Source organism: Myxine glutinosa, chromosome 7 (genome assembly GCF_964187855.1).
Source record: "Myxine glutinosa chromosome 7, kmMyxGlut1.1, whole genome shotgun sequence".
In the NCBI taxonomy this organism is placed as follows: domain Eukaryota; kingdom Metazoa; phylum Chordata; class Myxini; order Myxiniformes; family Myxinidae; genus Myxine; species Myxine glutinosa.
Genome location: NC_136267.1, coordinates 177,339,553 through 177,364,803, shown reverse-complemented (window position 1 = coordinate 177,364,803; position 25,251 = coordinate 177,339,553). Strand labels below are relative to the sequence as shown.

General features: G+C 45.8%; 1 protein-coding gene across 1 annotated transcript in view; it reads right to left on the bottom strand.

Annotated features, from left to right (window-relative positions):
• The window catches only part of LOC137431861 (corticotropin-releasing factor receptor 2-like), a 125,826-nt gene that overhangs the window by 91,184 nt on the left and 9,391 nt on the right, over nt 1–25,251 (bottom strand). The gene's annotated exons all lie outside the window — the stretch shown is intronic.

Below are 25,251 nucleotides of genomic sequence, written 5' to 3'. Positions count from 1 at the left end.
ATATATAAAAAGAGGGAGCGGAAGACAAGAGAAGGGGAAGCACACAAACACTTGAGAGCACACAACATTTAAGAGCAGGGAGATGTGTGGGAGGGAGAGGGCTTGGGGGGAGGAGGCGTGGGAACGGGGAGGGGGGGGGGTGGGAGAAGTATAAAACACAAGGACACCAAGGACTTCCAGGACAGAAGTTGGTATTTCAAAAAAGTGGAATTGGGGTGAAATTAGCGGGGGTAGAAAAGATCAAGGTTTTGGATGGGGGAAGATAAGAGATGGTGGTGAACAGCTGTTTTAAAGACCTGGAGGGTGGAGTGGGATTGAAGAGAGTGAGGGAGTTTGTTCCAGAGGTGGGAGAAAAGAGGAATGAAGGAGTGAAGGTGAGCAGAGAGTCTTGATTTTGGCAGTTTAACCATAAGAGGGTTGCAGGCAGATCTTGTGCGACCTGTAGGAATATTTGGGGGACAGAGCCCAGAGAGAGCTGGGGGGGGGGGGGGGCAAGGCCAGAGAGGAGTCGGTAGAAGCCGGAAAGACCACCAACCTGCCTGCGGTGAGTGAGTGAGAGGCCCTTGGAGTTAGCTTCATCGCGGGAGATTCCAATGATTCTGAATGCTTTGGTTTCAACAGCGTGAAGACGAGCTAGGTGTGAGGCAGGAGCACCAGCCCAGAGGGGAGAGCAGTATTCCATCGAGCTGCAGATGAAAGCCTTAGTTAGGTCCAAAACTTCAAGTCTGTGACCATTTTCTGGCTAGTAAGGTTTGACGATTGATTTGACTTCTATTGACATTTTATAACAAAAATAGCCTCTATGTCCCTCCCAAAAATCCCGGCATTTTTCGCCAGAGGCGCGAATCCAAGATGACCGCCGGCACTATCTTAAAAAATTAAGTTTTGAAGCAGAACACCTAGAATCACGTACAAAGACACTTTTTTGGGTAATTTGACCACGAGGATTCCGAATCTGACATTCGTTTGACGTTATGACATTATTTTGACCCAGAAATCCAAGATGGCCACCATCCAGTAGAGCGAAAATGCAACTTTTGTACTTAAACATGTTAAAGAAACTACCTCCATAAGGATATCTTGCAGTAAAGTAATTGATGATTACATGACAAGTAAACTCATTACACTTCAAAATAAGCTATTTTTAATAGCTGTGACTTGAACAGTTTTCAAATGAAGTAATTAATCAATATGACCTTTAATTATATGATTAGTCCGAATCAGAGCATTCTGCTTCACTAGAATCTGAATCATCAGATTCCGATGAATCTCCCCGCCTTTGTACATCATCATCTCGCTCCTCATTCCCCTCCTGGCTCTCATCTTCCTCACTCTCTTCAGCTGGCCCTGGTGCAGGCCCTGGTGCAGGTAGAGAGCAGGTTGCGTGTGGCGGACAGGGCGACAGCGACCACCCACCAGCTCCCAGCCATGTCCGAGTGGCGAGAGGTGGTGTTTCTTGGAGGGATGACGCACAAGATATGCCAAGTAGTTTGCTCGGAGGCAGTGTTGGCGTAGGCTGTCTGCATCTGGAGGGAGACGGATAAATGATTTGTTTTTCAGTGTCTTCCACTTTGCTGCACAGGCCTCAGCCATGGTGCTACTCTTTTCGTCGCCATAGATGACATGTCGTGTGAACTGGAAGAGCTCCTCTAGCACCTCCTCCTCAAGGTCAAGGCTATCTCCACACAGCGAGAGCTGCCGTCGAGCCACAGGGCTCTTCGCCACCCGGTCATACACCAACTTCTTACCCTTGCCATAGAAGCCTGAGTTGGCATCACAGCCTGTCATACAGTGCAGCTGCACAATACAGTCTGCCATCTCGTCATTAACCAGGCCATGACATAAGATAGTCTCCTTCTTCCTCTTGATACAGAGCTTTCCGGGCAGCTGCTGCGAGATGACTGCTGCCGCGACATAGGCATCGGTATCAGCGGTATCAATGACAACAGGGCCACTGTAGCCTGATTCACACAGAACTGCGTAAGCAGAAAAGAGGACAGTATCAGCCTCAGACTGGTCAAAGCTGTAGTTCTCCATTGGTTGCTGGGTTGACAAATTGGTGCAGTGGGAGCCAACAGAGTAGACAATCTCTGCATCAACACTCTCTGCAAGGTCTGTCAGGTAGGTGCATATCAGCTTTTGCATCCACCCCTTGTTGCTGACGCTACATAGAAGTGTTTTGAATGCTTGGGCAGAAGGGAAGGGGTCATTCAATTTCATGTAGGTGTTGGGTATATGTGCCTTACCCTGTACCCGCAGGTCTCGCTCGTCATCTTTAGTAGAGTATGGTGTGTCATATGGGTCATTCACACAGAAGATACGTTCAGCATCACCATGGCAGGCAAGGATGATGGAAGACACCTTGTGGACATAGTCTGACCACTTGTATGGGATGCCATGTTGTGTCTGTCGATCCTCTGCTGATGGAGTTGCCATCCTCCAAATCATGCCCATGTCGATGAGAGCGGTGTAGGGTTCCTGCAGATCTACAGATTGCAGAGAGAGTTTCTGGATGAGCTTACTCTTCTGTGTCTTCCTGTATGTCCCGTTGGAGTTGAATAAAGCCACACACTCCTCAACAACACGATGTTCCAGCAACTCAGTGAGGTCCACAAGATGACTGACCTCAACCAGGTTGATCACTGCCTTGAGAGCATTCTGCTCCATTTCAGCAGCTCTCGTTTTGAGTTCCTCCCTGGGCTTCTCCGTGTCTGGCATCTTGGCAAATGTCAAGCGTTTACTCAGAGGGACAGGTGCATGAAGGGAGGTATTCTTACTGAATACCCGCTCCTGCAAGAAGCTGGTCAACTTTTCCTCCCCTGCAGCATGGGAAGAATTGAAGTCCACAACGAGCTCATTAGAGACAGGCATGGCTGACTGTAGGGTGCGGAGTGTGGGTGAGGATGGGTCGAATGGAAAGGAGTCAAACTCATGTATGCAGGCTACCAGGTCCTGCACGCACTGCTCATCTTCTCGCATTCATTTTGGGCCACATTCAATGTGCTTCCTCTTGGCTTTTTTTCGGTTGGCCAGGGCATTATGAGCCGCCCGGATCTGGGCTACATTGTTCACATTTCTGGAGTGCACCAGCAGCTGCTTCTCATTCTTGAGGATGGAGAGCCAGCCAGACTTCATTTTGCTGCCCTTGTTCATGGTGCATTCGATCCACATGTCCCAGGCCATGTTGGAGTAGGGGTTGCCTGTGATGGACTGAGCGAAGTCAGTACGAAGGAAGGTGACCTGATCAGCAGGGAGATTTGTCAGCATTGCCCAGAAGTCAGATAGCCACCTCCTGTACCTATTGTTGTCGTACGCTACCATCCATGGCAGCATGGCGCGCAGAGAGCTGACATACTCGTCCCAGTTACAGATATGGACTGCGTGGACATTCTGCATTAGTGCATCTGTCATGGACAGGAAGTCCCTCCAGTAGTCTGCCATGTCACTGGCCTCCACATGGATGAATAAGTTAGTGATAAGGCTGTCCAGGTCAGCATCCTCCTCCAGTGCTGCATGAGCAGCAGCACGGGATTCTTGGGAAAGACTAGTATCTCTCAGAAACTCGAGGTTCTCCCTCGTCTCATCAGCCAGGCAGGGCACGAGCCTCTCCTGCACCAGCTGACTCATGAGCGCCTCATACATAAGCCTCAAGCAACGCAGCCCCCTTTTGTAATGCTTGCCTTTCAGCGCACGATCAACGGAGCCCTCGGCAATAACTCCTGCTGCCACGAGTACATTTCCTAACTCACTCCCGTTGTAGCGCTTGTATATAGCACTCATCATCACACACTGTGTATGGAAGGGACCTAGAAAGGGCACAATGTCATGGTATTTCTTTAGGTTCTCGGCCTTGAGCAGGGTAATGAGGACGTACACGGGATGATCTCCCACTAAGAAGGCGAAAGGCATGTGCTTGGTGGCAATGATGATAGAAAGCTTGTCCATGATGTCATTCACAACTGACTTGTTGGGCGGTTGATTGTAGGACATATGAAAATAAGCCTTGCTCTTCCCTTGCTCCGCATTTAAACCAGCATAAAACCCATTGTATGAAGGGATAGCCTGCTCAGCTGCATCAGGGCGGTCACCATCCACGTCCACATGAGCAAGGGCATGAAAAATGCCCCGCTTGCACTGATGCTTTGTACTTGATGAGAACATAGTGGGCTTTGGCCGGATGGGAGGCTCCCCACGTTTTATCGTCCTATACGGCTTAACTACCTGCATCTCAGATGCCTTCTCAGTTAGTGCCTGTGACACAGTCTTTGCGTCTGTGATGCGTGTTTGCTCATCCTGGATGTTAGCCTCATAATCCGGTACAAGACGTTCTAGACGCTGCAGAAACATCCAGTTACAGCGGTGTGCAGTACCCCCTCCTGTCAACGTGTCGTTGGTAAAGTCATCATTGTCAATGATACTAATGCTTGGTTCTCCCTCAGCGATCTCATCAGGACAGATCAAACATCGTTCGAGGTCATGCATGGTCCAGAGGTCACGTTGGAGAAGCACGTTCGGGTAGCTGATCCCCATGCCCAGCTTGTAGTAAGAGTCAATAAGCTCCTTGCTGCGAGTCATCCCATGAAGGGTGACGGTGGCATTGATGGCGGTAGTGGTGGGTCGCTTTGTAATGTACTGCATGATGAGAGAGGTGAGAGAGTGTGTGCTGGGAGACAGATCTACCTCCTTCTTCCCCTGCAAAGCAGATAGCAGCTGCACCATGAGAGGCGAGAGCTCTTCCTCCTCTTCTAGCTCCTCGACTCTTGGCGGCCATGGGATGGGTTTGATTGACTTGACATCATCCTTGAGCCGCTTAGCCACATTGTGCACCAGTTGTTCACTGCCAACACCGATGGCGGAGAGTGCTGCTTCAACATATGAACCACCCCCAGACGTGTCATAGACTAGGTCGCTCTGGTTTCTCTGAGGGCGGGAGTGGAAGCCGATCTTGCCCTCAAACTCCCGGGTCAGGATATCTTTGATAAAGGATGACTTGATGCTGGATGTTGAGAAGCCATACCGAGATATGATAGAGCTGTAGTCTTTGAGGAGGCTCTGTAGTGACCTTAGCTCACGTTCCTCAAAGATAACTGTTCTGATGTGGTCAAAGAAGATAATCTGAGCCTCACGGAGATTGACATTGTGCATGCGTGGGAGTTTGTCATCTTCACTCATTTTCTGGTAACTACGCACATATTTCAACCAGCATTTGTTGTAATATCTGATCTCAATCGCATATGGGTCATCAGCTGCATAATCGATCACACAGTTTATTCTGTCTCGCATGCTCTGATCTTCGAGGACCACCGTGTGACTCTTGAACGTTGCCCATGCATTATCATACGAAATCAGGGACAGCTTTGATTCTGGGTGCTTTGCCGACTCCGGTTTACAGCACCAGACACATTTTGTTTTTTCATGTATCAGCCCTTCTACACTTGATCGCAGCCGCTTGGCAGGTGGAGAAGCAGCCGGGGGGAAAGCCTCAGACATGGACGAAGACTGAGATTGGCATTCCTTGACTTCTCGTTTTTTCTGTCTTGTCTTGGCCTGCTCCAGTTTATTAGCATTCCATAAGGTCAGCCTACATGATTTATGGACACATTGTCTGCCGGGACCATTATCCCAATTGACTGTTGCATAAACGTCTCCGAACTTGTCAAGACCGCTCCATAACAGGGCTTTTTTCTTGAGATTTTCCCAACTCTCAACGGAGGTAACGACATCAGTGGCTTCATTGCAAAGCCCGCCACACTGGAGGACACACGGAACGGTGGACATTCTCTTGACAGCTATCTTCTGAATACTGCGCTTCTCAGTGCCGTCTCATTCGCTCGTATACTCCCTGGAAAGACAGAAATAAGTATATGACATTACACACACAGACAAATAAAAAACAAGAAAATAGCAATTCACTAATCAGGACCTCAATTCCGTGGCCAGTATAGATTTAGCCAAAATAATGTGTTAATTCATGATCATATGTTCTCCCATTTAAAAGTTGCATTTTCGCTCTACTGGATGGTGGCCATCTTGGATTTCTGGGTCAAAATAATGTCATAACGTCAAACTAATGTCAGATTCGGAATCCTCGTGGTCAAATTACCCAAAAAAGTGTCTTTGTACGTGATTCTAGGTGTTCTGGTTCAAAACTAAATTTTTCAAGATAGTGCCGGCGGTCATCTTGGATTCGGGCCTCTGGCGAAAAATGCCGGGATTTTTGGGAGGGACATAGAGGCTATTTTTGTTATAAAATGTCAATAGAAGTCAAATCAATCGTCAAACCTTACTAGCCAGAAAATGGTCACGGAATTGAAGTTTTGGACCTAACTACCTTGTATGTGGTGAGGAGCTCAGGTGTGCCAAGGAAGGACTTCGCACGACGGAGGATGCCCAGTCGGCGACTGGCTTTGGAGGCCAGATTTGAAATGTGGTTTTCCCAGGAAAGATCATGGCAGATAGTGAGACCCAAAAGCTTGAGTGACAGAACTTATTGGAGAGGATTATCGATCAATAATCAATTCGACCAATCGATCAATGATCGATCAATCGATTTATCGATCAATGATCAATATCACCAAATCGATCAATGCATTTGAAAATTGATATCGGCAGCTGCAATAATACATGGATTTGAAATGTTTCCAATTACTCAAGACTAACAATATAGCAAACACAAAGTTACGCGGAATATGAACATGATTAAAACAACACCAGGCCGGGTGCCCCAGCTAGTCTTTTGTAAATAAATCGGCTACAATGGAAACGCAGATGAAGCTTCAAAACACAATGATATGAGGACAAAAGGTTTTTGTAATATTCAAGTACCAATTGTTTTGGCAATTGTGCGTACAACAATAGATAAACAAGACAAAGCATTTAACAATCTAGGGCCTTGCCAGGAAATGTATCTTGGTGAACCCTTTCACACAATCCACTGAATGTGAACCACTTAGAGACTAAAAACAGATTTTCATAGTTTAATATGTATTATAAATGCAAAATGTGTAACCCCATTTTCATTGTTGTGCAAAGCTGTATGCAGGTGACCTACTTTTCTATAAACGGAAGGTATAGGTGTAAAATGATACAAACGCAGGAATGGCTACGGCTAAGTAGGGCATCATGCATTCTGATGATGATTCTAATGTACATACTCTGTTATGGAGCATCGGTGCTGCCGAAGCAATTGTTTTTAGCAAGAGTTGCACTGGGTGGTTTGCCATTGCCTTCCCAGCCCTAGTTAGGCCAAACATTTGTTCATGTTGCCAGCGATAGCTCACCAACTCTTGCTGGACACTGTGGGAGCTTTAACGTCCACCAACTCATGCCGGCAGATGGGGCGCCCATTTTAATGGACATCCAGGACACTGATGACTCACATTTAAACACCAGGATGACCGTACATATTGTAGGGTCAAGATTCAAACCCAGGCTAAACAGTTTGGACGTGAGTGTGAGTATCTAATGCCAGCCAAAACCCTGATCTTTTATACCCCCGTTAATTCACCCCAGATCCACTTTTTTGAAATACCAACCTCCCCCCCCCCTTCCCCCCCTCCTTCCCATGCCACCTCCCCCCAAGCCCTCTCCCTCCCACAGATCTCCCGATGTCCCTGCTCTCAAATGTTGTGCTTGTGTGCTTCCCCCGCTCTCCCCATCTTGTCTACCGCTCCCTTTATTATATGTTTTATGCGTCTGTTTTTTTTTTTGTTATTAATGTTAGCTCTTTCACGAGCCTCGATCTTGTATAAAAAAATATCAAAATTAATCCTGTCAGCCAACATCTACCATATAAAACACAATGCCAGTTTTTGCGTTTCCACAGATGTCTTTCCCCCTTCATAAGGGTTTTTTTGTTTTTTGTTTGTTTTTGTATACAAGACCGAGGCTCGTGAAAGAGCAAACATTAATCACACAGAAAGACAAACCGACACATAAAACATATAACATGGGGAGCGGTAGACAAGATGGGGCGAGAGGGGGAGGAACACAAACACAACATCTGAGAGCAGGGACATCGAGAGATCTGTGGGAGGGAGAGGGCTTTGGGGGGGGGCATGGGAAGGGGGGGTGGGAGAGGTAGAAAACATATGGACACTGCCAGAACTTCCAGGAAAGAAGTTGGAATTTCAAACAAGGTGGATCTGGGGTGAATTAGTGGGGGTAGAAAAGATCAAGGTTTTGGATGGGGAAAGATAAGAGATGGTGGTGGTGAACAGCTGTTTTAACGACCTGGAGGGAGGAGTGGGATTGAAGGGAGTGTGGGAGTTTGTGCCAGAGGCAGGAGAAAAGAGGAATGAAAGAGTGAAGGTGAGCAGAGAGCCGAGATTTCGGCAGTTTAACCATCAGAGGGTTGCTGGCAGATCTTGTGCGACCTGTAGGAATATTTGGGGGACAAAGCACAGAGAGAGCTGGGGGAGCAAGGCCGGAGAGGAGTCGGTAGAAGACAGAAAGACCACCTACCTGCCTGCGGTGAGTGAGTGAAAGGCCCTCGGAGATAGCTTCATCGCGGGAGATTCCAATGATTCTGAAAGCTTTGGTTTCAACAGCGTGAAGCCGAGCTCGGTGTGAGGCAGCAGCACCGGCCCATAGGGGAGAACAGTATTCCATTGAGCTGCGGATGAAAGCCTTGTATGTGGTGAGGAGCTCAGGTGTGCCGAGGAAGGACTTCGCACGACGGAGGATGCCCAGTCGGCGACTGGCTTTGGAGGCCAGCTTGGAAATGTGGTTTTCCCAAGAAAGATCATGGCAGATAGTGAGACCCAAAAGCCTGAGCGACAGAACTTCTTGGAGAGGATTGTTGAGAAAGTAGATGGGAGGGTTGTCCAGTCGGTCTTTTCGGAGAGACATAGTAAGAGTGTGAGATTTGACAGGATTGAAAGACATGTTCCACTTGTTTGACCAGTCTGTGATTTTGTCCAGGTCTTCACAGAGTGAGGAGGCTGCAGACTGCCGATCTGAGGGAAGAGGAATGGAGCGGCAGAGAGTGGAGTCATCAGCAAAGAGATAGAGAGGATTTTCCAGAGTCGGAGAGATCATTGATAAAGACCAGAAAAATCACAGGGCCCAGAACACTGCCTTGGGGAACTCCAGCCTGAACAGGAAGGGGAGATGAGAGAAATCCATTCAGGGCCACACGTTGTCTACGACCAGAGAGGAAGTCCGCAAGCCATGCATGGAGATTCCCATGGATACCATAGGAGAGTTTGGTGAGCAGAGCTGGGTGCCAGGGTTCGGTTTTATAAATGGCCAATCTTTTAATTGGCATGAATGTGTTTTCCACTACGGTCTATTTTTGAGGATATAACAAACTCGTAAAGCATTTTCCATAAAAGTGTAAATATGTCTCTTCTATTGGAATTGTAGACGGTGGCTTGCAAACCGAGCCTCAAGGGCGGTGTACAGAAACGTTTTTTTAATAACATTAAATACAAGGCGCAGGGAGGTGAAATTATCTGCACGTGGTCATGGGCACCTCAATGGATGAGGACACCGCACAGCGGAACGGAATTGGTTGTGTGTGAATGACCGGACCCGCGAGCCAACAAATGATTCACATGACGTTTCCAGATAAGCCCGGCTGAAGTACGAACAAGGTAGTTAGCAGGACCGAAAATTCAGACCACAACAGCTGGCACCCATTTATGTACATAGTCCCATGCCAAAACTGGCTGGTCCACCGTGCATGAACGAATATTGGTCGCCATAACAACTTCAGGTGCACCAAGTTAAAGCAAATCCAGGCGCAACCGCAACTGTCGGCCATACATCTGTAACGCAGGCATTTCCTGTGTAGTAGAATGCACTGAATTACGATGGGCATGCAAAAACACATCAGCCCTACTCTGCACAGATCGAACCGCATTTGCCTCTACGCAAGGCATGTTTCAATGCTTTGACAAACGACTCAGCCTGGCCATTTGTAGCTGAGTGGTAAGGTGCCGACCTCAGGTGTTTGATACCATTAGCACGCATGAACACAGCAAACACCTCGGATACAAACCGTGAACCATTATCCGAAACTAAAATCTCCGGAACTCCCTTGTTGGCAAAAATACTCCGCAGATGCTCCACCGTGTTCTCTGCCAAGGTGGACTCCATTATAGATACTTCTGCCCACTTTGAGTAAGCGTCGATCACCACCAGAAACATGCGGCCCATGACTGGCCTTGCAAAATCTACATGAACATGCTGCCACGTTCTATCAGCAGGCGGCCATAACAACAACACACGTGAGGATTATCAGCATCAAATAGACACGTATCACATGCTTTTATCGTCCACTCGATGTCCGCGTCAATCCCGGGCCACCACAACAAACTCCGGGCTAAACTCTTTGTTTTGACCATACCCAAATGACCCTCATGCAACTCATTGAGACAGCGCTGACATAAAGCAGCAGGAATGACCACCCTCCTGCCCCACATTACACAACCCTGAGCTAAAGACAGCTCGGACGCACATAATACAGATGGAGCATATTCTGACGTCGAGGGCAACTCGCGCCAAGAAGCTCACAAACCAACATGCGCAACAAGTGACAGCACAGGATGGCAGCGGCCACTTCCGCAGCGATTACCGGACCAGATTTAATCTGTTCCAACATGAACACCTCGACTTCATCCACAGGTTCGGCACCGGCCTTTGTAGATGGCAATTGAGACAGACCATCACAGGTACCGTGCTGTTCGAAAGCAGGAAATTTGATTTCTTAGTCGTACACACTGAGGACAAGACACCATCTCTGTAGTTGAGCAGCGGTAGTGACTGGAATGCCTTTCTGAGGATGAAACAAGAACTGAAGCAGCTGATGGTCAGTTTGTAGGAGAAAATGCCGACCTATGAAGTACTGACGAAATTTCAACATGCCCCATACCAAACTCAGCGCTTCACGCTCAATCTGAGCAAAGTTCTGCTCTGCGGCTGTGAGAGCACGTGACGCAAAGCACACCGGACTCTCAGCACCATCACTCATTACCTGAGACAAGACAGCACTGATGTCGTACGACGAACTGTCACACACCAGAATGAGAGGACGTGAAGGTTTATAATGTGCGAGTACCGTGTCTGCAGTAAGGCGAACTTTGACTCGTTCAAATGCTGATTGTTCAACCGAACTCCACATCCAACGAACATCTCGACGCAGCATGCGAGTCAGTGGAGCAAGCTCAGTGCTCAGGTTGCTGACATACCTCTGGTAATACTGAGCAGGCCCAATGAAGGAACGAAGCTGAACTTTGTCCCTTGGGCTGGGCATGTCGGCTATAGCGTTGACTTTCTGAGGGGCTTTTGACAGCCCCTCTGGGGTGATGACATGCCCCAGGTACTCCGCTCGCTTCTGAAAAAATAAGCATTTGTCCTTGTTCAAGCGAAGGCCATGAGCAGCTAACTTAGACATCACCTTGTCGATGTTCTCAAGATGTTGTTCGGCCATGGCACCCCCAATGAGGATGTCATCCAAGTAGCATTGTGCAGGTAAGTCGGTACAAAGACGATCCAACACATGCCACATTGCCGGAGCTGAAGTAATCACGAAACAAACACGGGTAGCTATACTGGTACATACCCTGACAAGCATTTACGGAAAGGAGGTGACGATTCTCCGGTGCGATCTCCAGATGAAAGTACGCATCACGGAAGTCAAACTTCGTGAAGTACCGACCCCCCACCAACTTTGAATATATCTCGTCAATGGATGGCAGTGGATACCGCTCCACGCAGAGGTTGGGGTTAACAGTCGCTTTAAAATCATCACACAGGCGAATACCTCCATTTCGCTGAAGCACTGTGACCACAGGTGTCACCCACTCAGAGTGTTCCACCGGTTCAATGACCCCAATCTTTTCCAATCGATCAAGCTCTGCTTTGACTCGATTGTGAAGGGCATATGGCACCGGTCGAGGCTTACAGAATCACGGACTGACGCGCTCCTTCAGGTGCAGGTGACCTTGAGCACCTTTGAGCTTCCCAAGTTCAGGCCCGAATATAACTTGGTGTTTTTCCAAGATCCCCACCAAGCGCGAAGGAGACGGAAATGATGTATGGACACTGTAAACGTTTGACCAATCCAGACGAATGGTGTGCAACCAATCACGACCAATTAGAGATCGCCCAGAATTATCAACCACATGCAGGGGTAACACTGCTTGCTGGTCCCGATAACGAACCAATACATCCATCAAGCCTAATGGCCTTATAATCCCCCCTGTGTAAGTACGAAGGATAGTGTGTATCGAGGCTAACACCGGACAACCCAACTGATGCCAGATCCGTTTCCTCACGAGACCGACTGATGCCCCGATATCCACTGTGAAGTTGACTGGCCTGCCATTCACACTGACAACCACCACGAAGGGGTGATTCGCAGCTGACGTCATTGGAAACACACCCTGTTGATCAAACTCACTGCCAGCCCTGACCACAACCACCGATGACGGTGCCCGGCCCCGAAAGACCCTCTGCACATGGCCCATCTTACCACACCGGTAACACACCGCATTCCTAAATGGACAGCTCCCACGAGAATATGAACCACCACATCCCTGACAAGGCTGCTGTGGTATTTGTCCCTCTAACACACTGCTTGCATGTACCCGAGGAGAAGAAGAAGAAGAACTCTGATCCACCGACCCAGTTGGAGAATTGCGGCACGTGACCCTCCCGCAGGAGAATTGTGAGCACGTGACCCTCCAGCAGCTATGGCATTAACAGCCGAGTCCTCCTCAACAATGGCACGAACATCCTTTCAAGCTTGTTCCACAACAGCCGCAGTTTCAACCGCTTTAGCAAACGAAATCTCTTCAAACGTCATCTGTAAAATTGATGCGACCATCTTCTCATCTCGCAACCCCGTGATAAAACGATCCTTCAATCTTTGTGATCGTTCATCATCACCAAAACGACAATCCCCTGCCAGATGCTTGAGCCTGGCCACAAAATCAGTTACCCTCTCATCGGGAAACCGAACCAGGTTGTCGAACTCGTACCGCGATAACTGTGGTGACCTGCCTGGTTTAATATGATCGTGCAACGTCTTCACTATTGAGTCGCAGGTAACAGCATCATCCGACGTGCTCACCGGCGAAATCAAGTCACACAGCAAACGGAAAACCTCTGCCGAGAGGGACGATAGAAGAATCGCTTTCTGCTTCCCCACCTGGACAATGTTGTTAGCGATTAAATAAAAGCTCAGCTGCTGCGCAAAAAATTCAAAGTTGTCCCCAGCATACTCCGGGACCTTTCCATACGACGTAGCCATGGTCTGAAAAAATCCTCGTCGCCAATTGTATTGTCTTTGTTATAAAGATGCAGACACACAGATAGGATCAAGCACCATCTTTATTCCAGGCAATGGCAACTCAGGCCTCACTCGGCCGTACACGGCACTACACAAAGTTGCAAGAGTTTCCGCCTCAAGAAAAGAGACCTGATTGACTGTTTCATAAAGGAATCAGCGTTTGGCACAATGATTGTGTGGCCTTCCTCCTGATCACATCCTCCTTTGGTTGTCTCCTGAAGATAAGATACATCCAGATAATATTGATTCTGCAATATCAGCTGATTTACCAAATCGACATGAAGATCCTGGACCTCATTCTCAAGCATCCTTACCCACATGGTCCATGGGACAAGTGGAGTCATCACCCCTCAATGCCCTTGAATGAATGATGGAGCCTGTTCAAAAGGGTTCCAAAGCCATTTGTTCAGAACACATGATAATGAAACGATGGCTACCTGCTCTACAGATGCCACGGATCAGGAGACGGAGCCCAAGAATCAGAAAAATTATTCAAGGAAGAACCTATCACCATTGACAATGGACTGTGCCTTACAATCCTAATCTGACACAGAAATTTAATCTCAATGTAGAATTTTGCACCAGGATCAAATCAATCAAGTATGTGCTAAAGTAAGTTTGTGCAACCACAAGTGTTTCAACATGGCTGTCTACCGACTCCAAAGTGATAATCCAAGAGATTAGATGGTGATGTATCAGACTGCCAGACACACCAGTGCCACAGAAGCTTGCTTTAGGTTGTTTAAGTTTGCAATGCATGAGCAAAGCCCCACAGTGGTCCCACTTCAAGTTCACTGTAGAACAGGTGGTGTAATGGTTAGCGCATCCACTAGAGTCTGAGACATTGGTGTCTGAGATGTTTGAACCCTGGCGGAGTCGTGCCAAAGACTAAAGATGGTACATCTTGTTTCCTTGCTTGATGTTCAGCATTTGAAAGCTTAAGAGCATGAACAATCCCGATAGGTTGACATCCATGGGGAGGAGGAATGTCCTCAGGAAATAATTCCACCCCACTGAGTGCGGTGAGAAAAAGTGACGCCATTGTTGTGACGTCGCTAGCACCGAGTGTACCCCGGAAAGTAACAGCACTCCCCACAAGCTCAGTGGCTGTGTTTGTCTCATCTCACAGTCTTGTGTTGAGTCACATATGTTTGTCTGTATGTCCATGTGTATGTGTTGCAGCTCCATGATGCGCCTAAGATCCTGTATTAAAAAAAGAAAATAAAAAAGTGGGACCACAATGGGCTTAGCTCTAAGAACAACACTGAGAAGTCGTCATGCCTTGGGAGTCAGTATAGCGGTGACAGGTTGCCCAAGACAGGTTGTGACCGTGATGCCGAGGAGCCTCTTCAATTGATTGGCTAGAAAGCAGACTGGTTTGTGAAAGTCACTTTTTGCAAAGGAACTGAGTGAGTGAAAGCATGGAATTTTGCTGCGTTTAAAGACATAGTCAAGGTTGCTAAGCAATAGAAGAAGAAGAACCACATTTAGAGGCCATTTTTCCCGCAGAGCAGGGGTTGGCCTTTTTAAAGGCACCCCTTTTTGGTCCCCTTTTTGAAGCAAAGCTGGCCTCCAAAGCCAGTCGCCGACTGGGCATCCTCCGTCGTGCGAAGTCCTTCCTAGGCACACCTGAGCTCCTCACCACATACAAGGCTTTCATCCGCAGCTCAATGGAATACTGTTCTCCCCTATGGGCTGGTGCTCCTGCCTCACACCTGGCTCGGCTCCACGCTGTTGAATCCAAAGCTTTCAGAATCATTGGAATCTCCCGCGATGAAGCTATCTCTGAGGGCCTTTCACTCACTCACCGCAGGCAGGTAGGTGGTCTTTCTGTCTTCTACCGACTCCTCTCCGGCCTTGCCCCCCCAGCTCTCTCTGTGCTCTGTCCCCCAAATATTCCTACAGGTCGCACAAGATCTGCCAGCAAGCCTCTGATGGTTAAACTGCCGAAATCTCGGCTCTCTGCTCACCTTCACTCTTTCATTCCTCTTTTCTCCCGCCTCTGGAACAAACTCCCTCACTCCCTTCAATCACACTCCTCCCTCCAGGTCTTCAAAACAGCTGTTCACCACCATCTCTTATCTTCCCCCATCCAAAACCTTGATATTTTCTACCCCCACTAATTCACCCCAGATCCACCTTCTTTGAAATTCCAACTTCTTTCCTGGAAGTCTTGGCAGTGTCCATATGTTTTATACCTCTCCCACCCCCCCCCCCCCTTCCCATGCCTCCCCCCAAAGCCCTCTCCCTCCCACAGTTCTCTCGATGTCTCCATGTCTCTCGGTCCCTGCTCTCAAATGTTGTGTTTGTGTCCTTCCCCCTCTCTCCCCATCTTGTCTACCGCTCCCGATGTTATTTGTTTTGTGTGTCTGTTTGTCTTTCTGTGTGATTAATGTTCGCTCTTTCACGAGCCTCGATCTTGTATACAAAAAAAAAAAAAAAAAAATGTTTTATGGCCGGATGCCCTTCCTGCCGCCAACCCTGTTAGTCGCCTCTTACGATACACAGGGAATTACCAGCGAACTGGTACTCAATTTGCCGACCTCGGAAGGATGACAGGCTGAGTCAACCCCCCTGGTGTTAATTCAGCGATCGGCCGGGATTACGAACCAAGGATCCTAGGATCCCAAGCCGGCACCCTAACCGCTAAGACAACACCAGGCTCTAAGGTTGCTAAGCAATGATGTTTTCAAATCTGTAGATAATGATAATGTAGCGGGCTGTCTCAGAATTGTGAACCACACTCTGGTGGTCCTGCACAAGGTGGAATAATCATCAAAATGTATAGAAGATTATCGTCATTTGATTAGATGAAGAATAGAGTTGGTCCTAAAATGCTATGCCTTGCCTGACATTAGCTTAAAAAGAGAGAGAATTTTAGACCGAATGCCGTCAAGGACCATCCATTGTTACGATTCACAGAAAAAAAAAATCAAATCGGACAACTATGTAGCCTGGCATCCTGCTTTATTTGACAAGCTCTCTTCCTGTGGCATAAAGGCCATCTGACGTCCTCCACTCGCGTAATCAGTGTTGCCATGGACAGAACCCTCCTCCTCCCTTCCATCTAACGCAGTGGAGGCTGGAGTTCCCCAAGGCAGGTTTGGGTCCAGTCTTGTTCTTCATCTGTATGAATGACCTCTCCGAATCTATGGAAAACTCTCACTTCCTTTTTGCAGATGACTCAACATTATGATGCACAGTATTATGATGGTTAAGAATGTACATTATGATGTACATCCCATTGCCAGGCCGACAGTACCTAAATATCTCTCTCTCTGAGGATTTGGAGATTATTAACTTTGGTCTGATTAATGGAACATGTCCTTCAATTCTGGAAAAACTCATCGTCTCACCCTAATGCTCAAAAAGGATCATAAAATGGACCCACCTCTCAATTTCCTTGGTCATCAACTGGAAGAGGTGATTAGCCTCTTGAGCTTGTAGTCCTCAGCATCAGTCATGTCTTTTCCTGGACTTATCACAGTACAAAGCTGGCTTCCAAAGCCAACTGCAGACTGCGCAAAATAGATCGGATCTTCACCAAAATTGAATAAATCCTTCCTTGTCACATACCCAACCTGGCCACCAGGTTACCTCCAAATCCGTTCACAACCTTCTGAGATATCGTGCTATATATCGTTTTTGCCCATATCACTCAATGGTGAAGAATCACTTAAAAATTATCGTATCCGGATCCAGATCTTCACCAAAATTGAATAATTTCATCCTTATCACACACGCAACCTGTCCATCAAATTTCGTCCAAACCCATCCCCAACTTTTTGAGATATCCTGTTCACAGACAAACACCGGGACAGGCAAAAAGATAGGGGTGAAAACATAACGTACCTTCGGTGGTGGAGGTAATAATATTTATTATTTAGCTGTTAGGCTTAGAAAGGCAGGTGACCATGGGGAGGAGGAATGTCTTCAGGAAATAATTCCACCCCACTGAGTGCGGCGAGAAAAAGTGACGTCATTGTTGTGACGTCGTTCGCACCGAGTCTACCCCGGAAAGTAACAGCACTCCCCCCAAGCTCAGTGGCTGTGTTTATCTCATCTCACAGTCTTGTGTTGTGTCATATATGTTTGTCTGTATGTCTTTGTGTATGTGTTGCAGCTCCATGATGCGCCTAAGATCCTGTATTTTAAAAAAGAAAAGAAAAAAAGTGGGACCACAATGGGCTTAGCTCTGAGAACAACACTGAGAAGTCGTCATGCCTTGGGAGTCAGTAGAGCGGTGACAGGTTGCCCAAGACAGGTTGTGACCCCAAGACAAGTTTTTAAATGCTAAACGTCAAGCAAGGAAGCAGCGCACACAATTATTAAATTATTTGGTACGACTTGGCCGGGGTTTGAACCACAGACCTCCCAGACTTGGAGCAGATGCTCTCATCATTACAACACCAATTTCCGGCCAAAAATTAAAATTCCTTCCCACTCATCCTGTGATTAATTGTTGACCTGCCCAAAGTTGGTTGTCAGCCAATAACATTATCCACGTGTCATGAGCATCTCGATGATCTGTGGAGCGTATGAGCAGACTTTTACTTTGACCTTCACGCAAACTACAGCTCTAAACAGTAAAGAATATTTATGGCATTGTGATCCAAAAAAACCCAAAATTGTTACATAAATCTTTGTCAACGTCAGGATGATATTAAACTCACCATGATAATTCATAAAATACCAAAGACTTCATTACGTAAGTTATCGATTAGAACAAAGCTTGAATGTAAAATGTGTGTTGCTTCAATTGTAACAATACCAGAAAATAATCACAATGTGAACAGGGCATTTGGTTATAAAAGCCAAACATGGAAATCCAAATAACCAATTAGTACATTTACAAGACAATGCTGAAAAGGGAAAGCCTATCCGCTCTCGCTCCGACAGTTTTGTTCGAAAATAAGCTGGAAATAATCGAAAAATAATCAAACAAGAAGACGTCATGCGGAGCATGATACTTGCAAAACACGCTTCCCCCCCCCCCCCTCCCCAAGAAAAAAATTCCATTGATACAGCAAATTGTCCATTTCATTAAGATTAAAATTGACAATCTTGATCAAAGCTCGAGTCAATAGGAAGAAAAGTGACGATTTTTCAGATGAAAAATGATTTTTGAAGGTTGACCTTGAGTTGACCTTTGACCTTTTGACCTCAAAAATAGTTGGTTTCCATATTTAGTGACTCAATGTGCAAATGCTGTTCAATTTTCAAGTCAATCGGATGAAAATTGATGGTTTTTCAGATAAAAAGTGATGATTTCGGAAGTTTGACCTTGAGTTGACCTTTGACCTTTTGACCTAAAAAAATAGTATGTTTCCCAATTTAATGACTCGATATGCAAATGCTGTTCAATTTTCAAGTCAATCGGTTGAGAATTGACGGCTTTTTAAATGAAAATTGGTGATTTTTAAAATTTGACCTTGAGTTGACCTTTGACCTCAAAAATAGTATGTTTCCCAATTTATTGACTCGATATGCAAATGCTGTTCAATTTTCAAGTCAATCGGTTGAAAATTGATGATTTTTAAAATGTGACCTTAAGTTGACCTTTGACCTTTTGACCTCAAAAATAGTATGTTTCCCAATTTAGTGACTTGATATACAAATGGTATTCAATTTTCAAGTCAATCGGATTTAAAATGGCGATTTTAGAAATTTGACCTCCAGATGACCTTTGACCTCAAAACCAATAGGCTTCTCAATTGGGACAACTTATACAAATTGGTGAAGTTTCGTGACGATCGGTTTAGAATTGTGACCTGTAGGCCGGTGGCAAACAGACAAACAGACAGAACCACAAACGGAACCGACCAATATACTTGAAATATCTTCGTTTTTGCAAGTAATAAAGGTGGAAAATGTCTGATTTAATGCAATTTAATTCCAGGCTACAAGTCAGCAAAAGGTGAAAATTTGGAAATGGGGTGTGTACTTTCTGTAGTCACTATACCTTTCAGTTGTCTGTAGTCTTGGTTCGATTTCTGAAACAACTGTTAGCTGTTAGATAAGTGCTTCACACAAAGTGAGGACAAGCCGTCTGCTGGCTATCCCATCTGCAAGCATAAGTAGATCGACAAAAATAATTTCACGTTGTCTTTCACAATGAGTATGTGAGTTGTTACAGGTACCTTAGCCAAATTCATACCACCTTCAATCAAAGGTAAGATTTGGCCAGCAGGTTTGTGAAAAACAAGAACCTTCCTCGGGCAACCCAGCAAGCAGGTAGGAACAATTGAAGCCGTAAAAGTAGTAGTAGTCGTAGTAGTAGTAGTAGTAGTAGTAGTAGTAGTAGTAGTAGTAGTAGTAGTAGTAGTAGTAGTAGTAGTACTGACGTATTATGATTGACCCCTTCCCCTAATTGATGTTTCTTTTTTGGTTGGGCGTTGTAGTCAAGATGGCTGTTCACATCAAAAATGCAAACTACTGTCGTGGCCAAAAATATTGGCACCCTTGCACTTTTTTCAAATAATGCACCATTTCTTCCAGAAAATTGTTGAAATTAAAAAATATTTTGGTATCCATATGTATTTTCTTTGGTTTGCAGTGTAACAAAACAAAAAAAGCTGAAAAAATTACTAAATCTTAGCTTATTCCACATATAAATCCTAAAATGGCCCGGACAATATTATTGGCACCTTTTAGAAGTTGTCAAAAATAATTAGATTTCAAGCAGGTGATTCTCCTTTACTTTGGAGTTGAACTTGCATGTAGTGAGTTGCAGGTGCCTATAATATTTTTAAAATCACTCATTCAACCAGTTGGAATAGAGAAAAGGAGTCTTTTAGCTGTTTTGTGTCACTGTGTACCGCAATGAGCATGGAGAAAAGAAAGAAAACCAGAGAATTGTCCACAAACATGGAGGAGACACAAGATTGTAGCCAAGCATGGACAATCTCAAGGTTACAAGTCCATCTTCAGAGACCTTGATGTTCCTATGTCCACCATACACAATGTTATCAGGAAGTTTAAGGTTCATGGCACTATAGTAAACCTCACTGGACATGGCCAAAAGAGAAACCTTGATTGAAGATTGCAGCGAAGGATTGTTTGAATGGTGGAGAAAGCACCTCGATCAACTGCCAAAGACATTCAAGCTGACCTTAAAACACAAGGTACGACAGTTTCAACTCACACCATCCGTCACCAACTCAATGAAAGGGGGTTCTATGGTCGGAGACCAGGGAGGACCCCACTGCTGAGAAAGACATAAGAAAGCCTGACTGGAGTTTGCCAAAACACTCCTGAACAAGCCAAAATCCTTCTGGGAGAATGTGATGTGGACAGATGAGATAAAATTTGAGCTTTTTGGTAAAGCACATCATCTCTATGTTTACAGAAAACAAAATGAATTCTTCAAAGAAAAGAACACCTTCCCTACAGTCAAACATTGAGGAGGTTCAGTGATGTTTTGGGGTTGCTTTGCTGCCTCTGGCACTGGGTGCCTTGAATGTGTGCATGGCAACTTGAAATCAGGAGATTACCAAGGCATTTTGGAGTGCAATGTTCAACCCAGTGTCAGAAATCTGAGTCTCCATTGAAGGTCATGGGTCTTGCAGCAGGACAATGACCCCAAACACACTTCATAAAGCACTCAGGAATGGTTCAAGACAAAACGCTGGACTGTTCTGAAGTGGCCAGCAATGAGTCCAGCTCTAAATCCCATTGAACACCTGTGGGGAGATCTGAAAACAGCAGTTGAGGGAAGCACCCTTCAAATCTGGGAGAACTGGAGCAGTTTGCACAAGAAGAGTGGGACAAACCGCCGGTAGAGATGTGTATGAAGCTCATTCATGGCTATAGGAAGCGCTTGACTGCAGTTATTTTGTCCGAAGGCCGTGCTACCAAATATTAAGTCTAGGGTGTCAATAATTTTGTCAATGCCATTTCTTTTTATTTTCTGATTTAAAAGTATATATTAAGTTCTGAATCAAAAGCAAAGGCTCTGTGATATTAACAGTAAAATAAAGAATTGTGGAGACCAAATACTTTTGTCAATTTCAACTTATTTTTAGAGAAAATTGTGAGTTACTTGAAAAAAGTGCAAGGGTGACAACTGTACCTGGTCAATCTTTTATCGTGCAGAAACTGCTGTCCAGAGAGCAACCACACTTGAAAAGAGGAAGCAGTGTAAAATGGGGTCAAGGGGCATCCAAGAAGATCTCACCACTTGCTACCACCCCAGGCATTTGAGGCAGAAAAACTAGAATTTGGCGAGAGAGCTGGCAATAACTTGCCTCCCTCTGTTAATGTCCATCAACAAACAGCGCTAGCAGATGGTTTGTCTTTTATTCCGATTGATGGCGTACAAATTGATGCTTCACCCTGCCTGCAAAACACCAAGATGACGGTTTACAGCTTGGTTAACATTCAAAACCAGTCGACACAGCTCACAAGTGTTTGTACCTCAAAACTATCCTGCTACTTCCCGTTGTTCATATACAGAACTCTGTGAAAGTTTTAAGGCACCACGTTTTTTCACCAATTTGTAATTTCTCCTTTGCTGGTAATATAAGCCCCCACCATGTATACATCACACTCGACGACACTCAAAACAACAGTTTTACATCAAGAAGGCAATTATCAGAGGGAAATATCCCTCAAAATATAAGGAAACGCAAAAGAAACTTACCACCTTTGAAACCTTTAAATATCAACAATAACACTGCATGTAGTAAATGTGTGAACTTATTTGTGGACAATAGTGTCCTCACTGTCAGACAAAACGGTCACGGATGGTCACTTGAACCTTCAATGGTCACTTCATAGCACAGCTGTTGAACAGCCGTTTTGACTGTCAGTGATTAGCCATGGGGTACGGGATGATTTTAATGAGCTGCACGTGATGTCTTGATATTGGCTTTTAAAAGGCCAGTGCAAAATGGGCATTTCAATCAACATGCCACGATTGTCAAGGGATCAACGGCAGCATGCCCTGGGCATGCTGCAAGGCGGACTGAGCTACCCGCCACACACGCTATTGAAAGGGGACTGACATTGCAACCTGTGCTGTTCTGTACTGTAGAACAAACTGATGAGATGGTGTATCTTGGTCAAAAACTTGACATGTCATCAATGAAATGCCAATGTTTCAATTAGCAATTGTTGGTTTGTCCGGTAGCCCAGTCCGCCTTGCAGCATGCCCAGGGCACGCTGCCGTTGATCCCTTGACAATCGTGGCATGTTGATTGAAATGCCCATTTTGCACTGGCCTTTTAAAAGCCAATATCAAGACATCACGTGCAGCTCATTAAAATCATCCCGTACCCCATGGCTAATCACTGACAGTCAAAACGGCTGTTCAACAGCTGTGCTATGAAGTGACCATTGAAGGTTCAAGTGACCATCCGTGACCGTTTTGTCTGACAGTGAGGACACTATTGTCCACAAATAAGTTCACACATTTACTACATGCAGTGTTATTGTTGATATTTAAAGGTTTCAAAGGTGGTAAGTTTCTTTTGCGTTTCAGTATAGGTACTTCCAGACAGGAGCATGATGACACCGAAGTAGTCAAATTTAGAAAACGGATTGGAAGGCCAAAGACACTCAGCAAAACAGATGAGTAATCCATTATATAAGAGAGCCGTTGGTCTGTGTTTCACCATTTTTTCTCAGAAATGGCTGAGTGTATCTTCATCAAACTTTTAGAGTTTCATCAGTGAATGCTTGGGAGTGTTTTCGGCTCAAAAAATGTTGGTATTTTGGATTTAAAAAAAAACGCTCTGTAGTGCCGAAGCCTTTTTGATTAATGACAGTTATATAGGAGTACACATTTGCATAAATAAATACAAAACAATAACCAGACATTTGAACACAAATAATAATCAAAGAATTCCGGAAGTGGTTGAAGTGGATGGGAAGGCTTCTTCTTCCTGACCGTCATAATACTTAACTCATAAGCGTGATCTATGGTACATTCAGCAGCATATATTCAAGGAAAAGGTTCAATGATGATTTGACATTTGTGATTGATTCTGATTTGGATGTAATTGCTTTTACATTATATTTTCCCTCATTTCAAATTTGTTAATATTTATTTTTCGCTTGAGCAACGCCGGCTACTCCGGCTATAAACACTTATATACTTTACTCGGGGTACAAATACAAATACAACTTTGTCTGGGGGGTAACATAGGCTATGTGGCAGCGGCCTCATGCAGAGGTGTGGGGACCGGGAGAGGAACGTAAATTCTCTATGTAAATGTGTACCGTGTAGCGCCACCTGGTGAGGGTGGCAGAGGGTATTACAATTTCCTTTTTACCTGGGCAACACTGAGGTTAAAGCACTCTTTGCACGGGAAAATTTTTCCTCCTTCCCTTTCCCCCCAAAAAGAAGGGGCCTGTCAAAACCACCCACACAGAAGATGTATATGTAATATATCTTTCCTGGCCCTCTCCCCTCACCTCCCCCATTGAATTAACGCCGGGTGGGGTTGCCTCAGCCTGTCATCATTCCGAGGTCGGCAAAACGGGTACCAGATAACTGGTACTCAACCAGCAGCTGGGTGGCTGCACACGAACCACCCACCATGTGCTGTTACTAGCGTGCAAATATCTATGATTCAAGTCGTCTTTTAAACTAAATTTTCAGCATTTAGACGAAAGAGTGGCAATTTAAAATGGTTTTCAACCATAATTGTTCTGTTCCTTAATGCAAATCGGACTAACGGAAATATAGGAAATATAATAAAACAATAATCTGTGGATGAAAGGAGTCGGGTTCGTACCATTTCCTGTTAATGCAATTAGCTAGCAGCGGCCACGTTCATAACACACACACACACACACACACACACACACACACACACACACACACACACACACACAAATAAATGCAAACATCGAGTAGAATTTCCCGTGTGGCCCCAGAACCAAACAAATGTGTGTATATATATATATATATATATATATATATATATATATATATATATATATATATATATATATATAGTGTTGCGGTTTTGAAATAAAGGCTAATTCCCCCTCTTAGTTAGTTACACTACAACATGAAGCCTCGCGGTAGTTCAGTTATTTCTTAGTAAATGTAAGCGTAGTCCTTTCCTGTGTTTAGTTTTGCCTTGAGTAGGCCAGTGAGATTAGGTGTTCTTTTGGCGCTTTGCTTTGATGCTTTTGGTTTGGCGCCGGGATGCGACGCGGCAAGCCTGGGCAAGTCTACCGAGGCCGAAGGGACAAGCTGCAGGGGGAGTGACCGGTAAGCAATGAGCCGCCAATCAGGACTCGAGGGGAGTGGCTTACCACTGCGGCAGGAGGCGGGGCTTGGAACATTAGGGTAAGATCGGGGAGGTGCCATAGAATGTCCTGCCCCGAGCCCATGAACGTAGAACGAGAACGTAGGGGAACAGCAGCAGAACGCAGAAGGCAGACGAGAAAGCGAGTGGAGCTGCAGAATGAGGAATTGAATTGCCTATCGTACACGAACTTTCCCCGTTCCCCATGCTCTGCGCTGTATTAATTGCGCACTCGAAAGGACGACCTGTGCTGGGCCACAGACGCGCGATTTCCACCTGCCTGTTTTTGCCTGCATACGCGCCGCGAGGATTTCCTCCTGCCTGCCTTCGCCTGGATACGTGCCGTGAACATCGGAGAGCCACGCCGGGCGAGCTGCCCCGGGGCGACTGACGGCGAAGACCGCTTGGCACGCGAACTTCTCTTCCTCCATCTCCCCGTGTATGTGAGTGGGCCCATTTGTCTGGGGATAAGTTAAACTGATTAAGTTCTGCTCTGTGTCCCTTTCCTTTCATTCTGATCATTGTACATAAATAATAAATTGTGTTCTTCCTCTGATTTGACCGTCCTGTCCCTTCCATCCATTGGCTTCGCATGGTACGAATAAAACCGCTCGAATCGGGTTCCAAAAAAAGTAACAGCACGAGTCACGTGATACGCCTTCCGCTCGGGCGTACTCGATTAAGTGTGGCTCG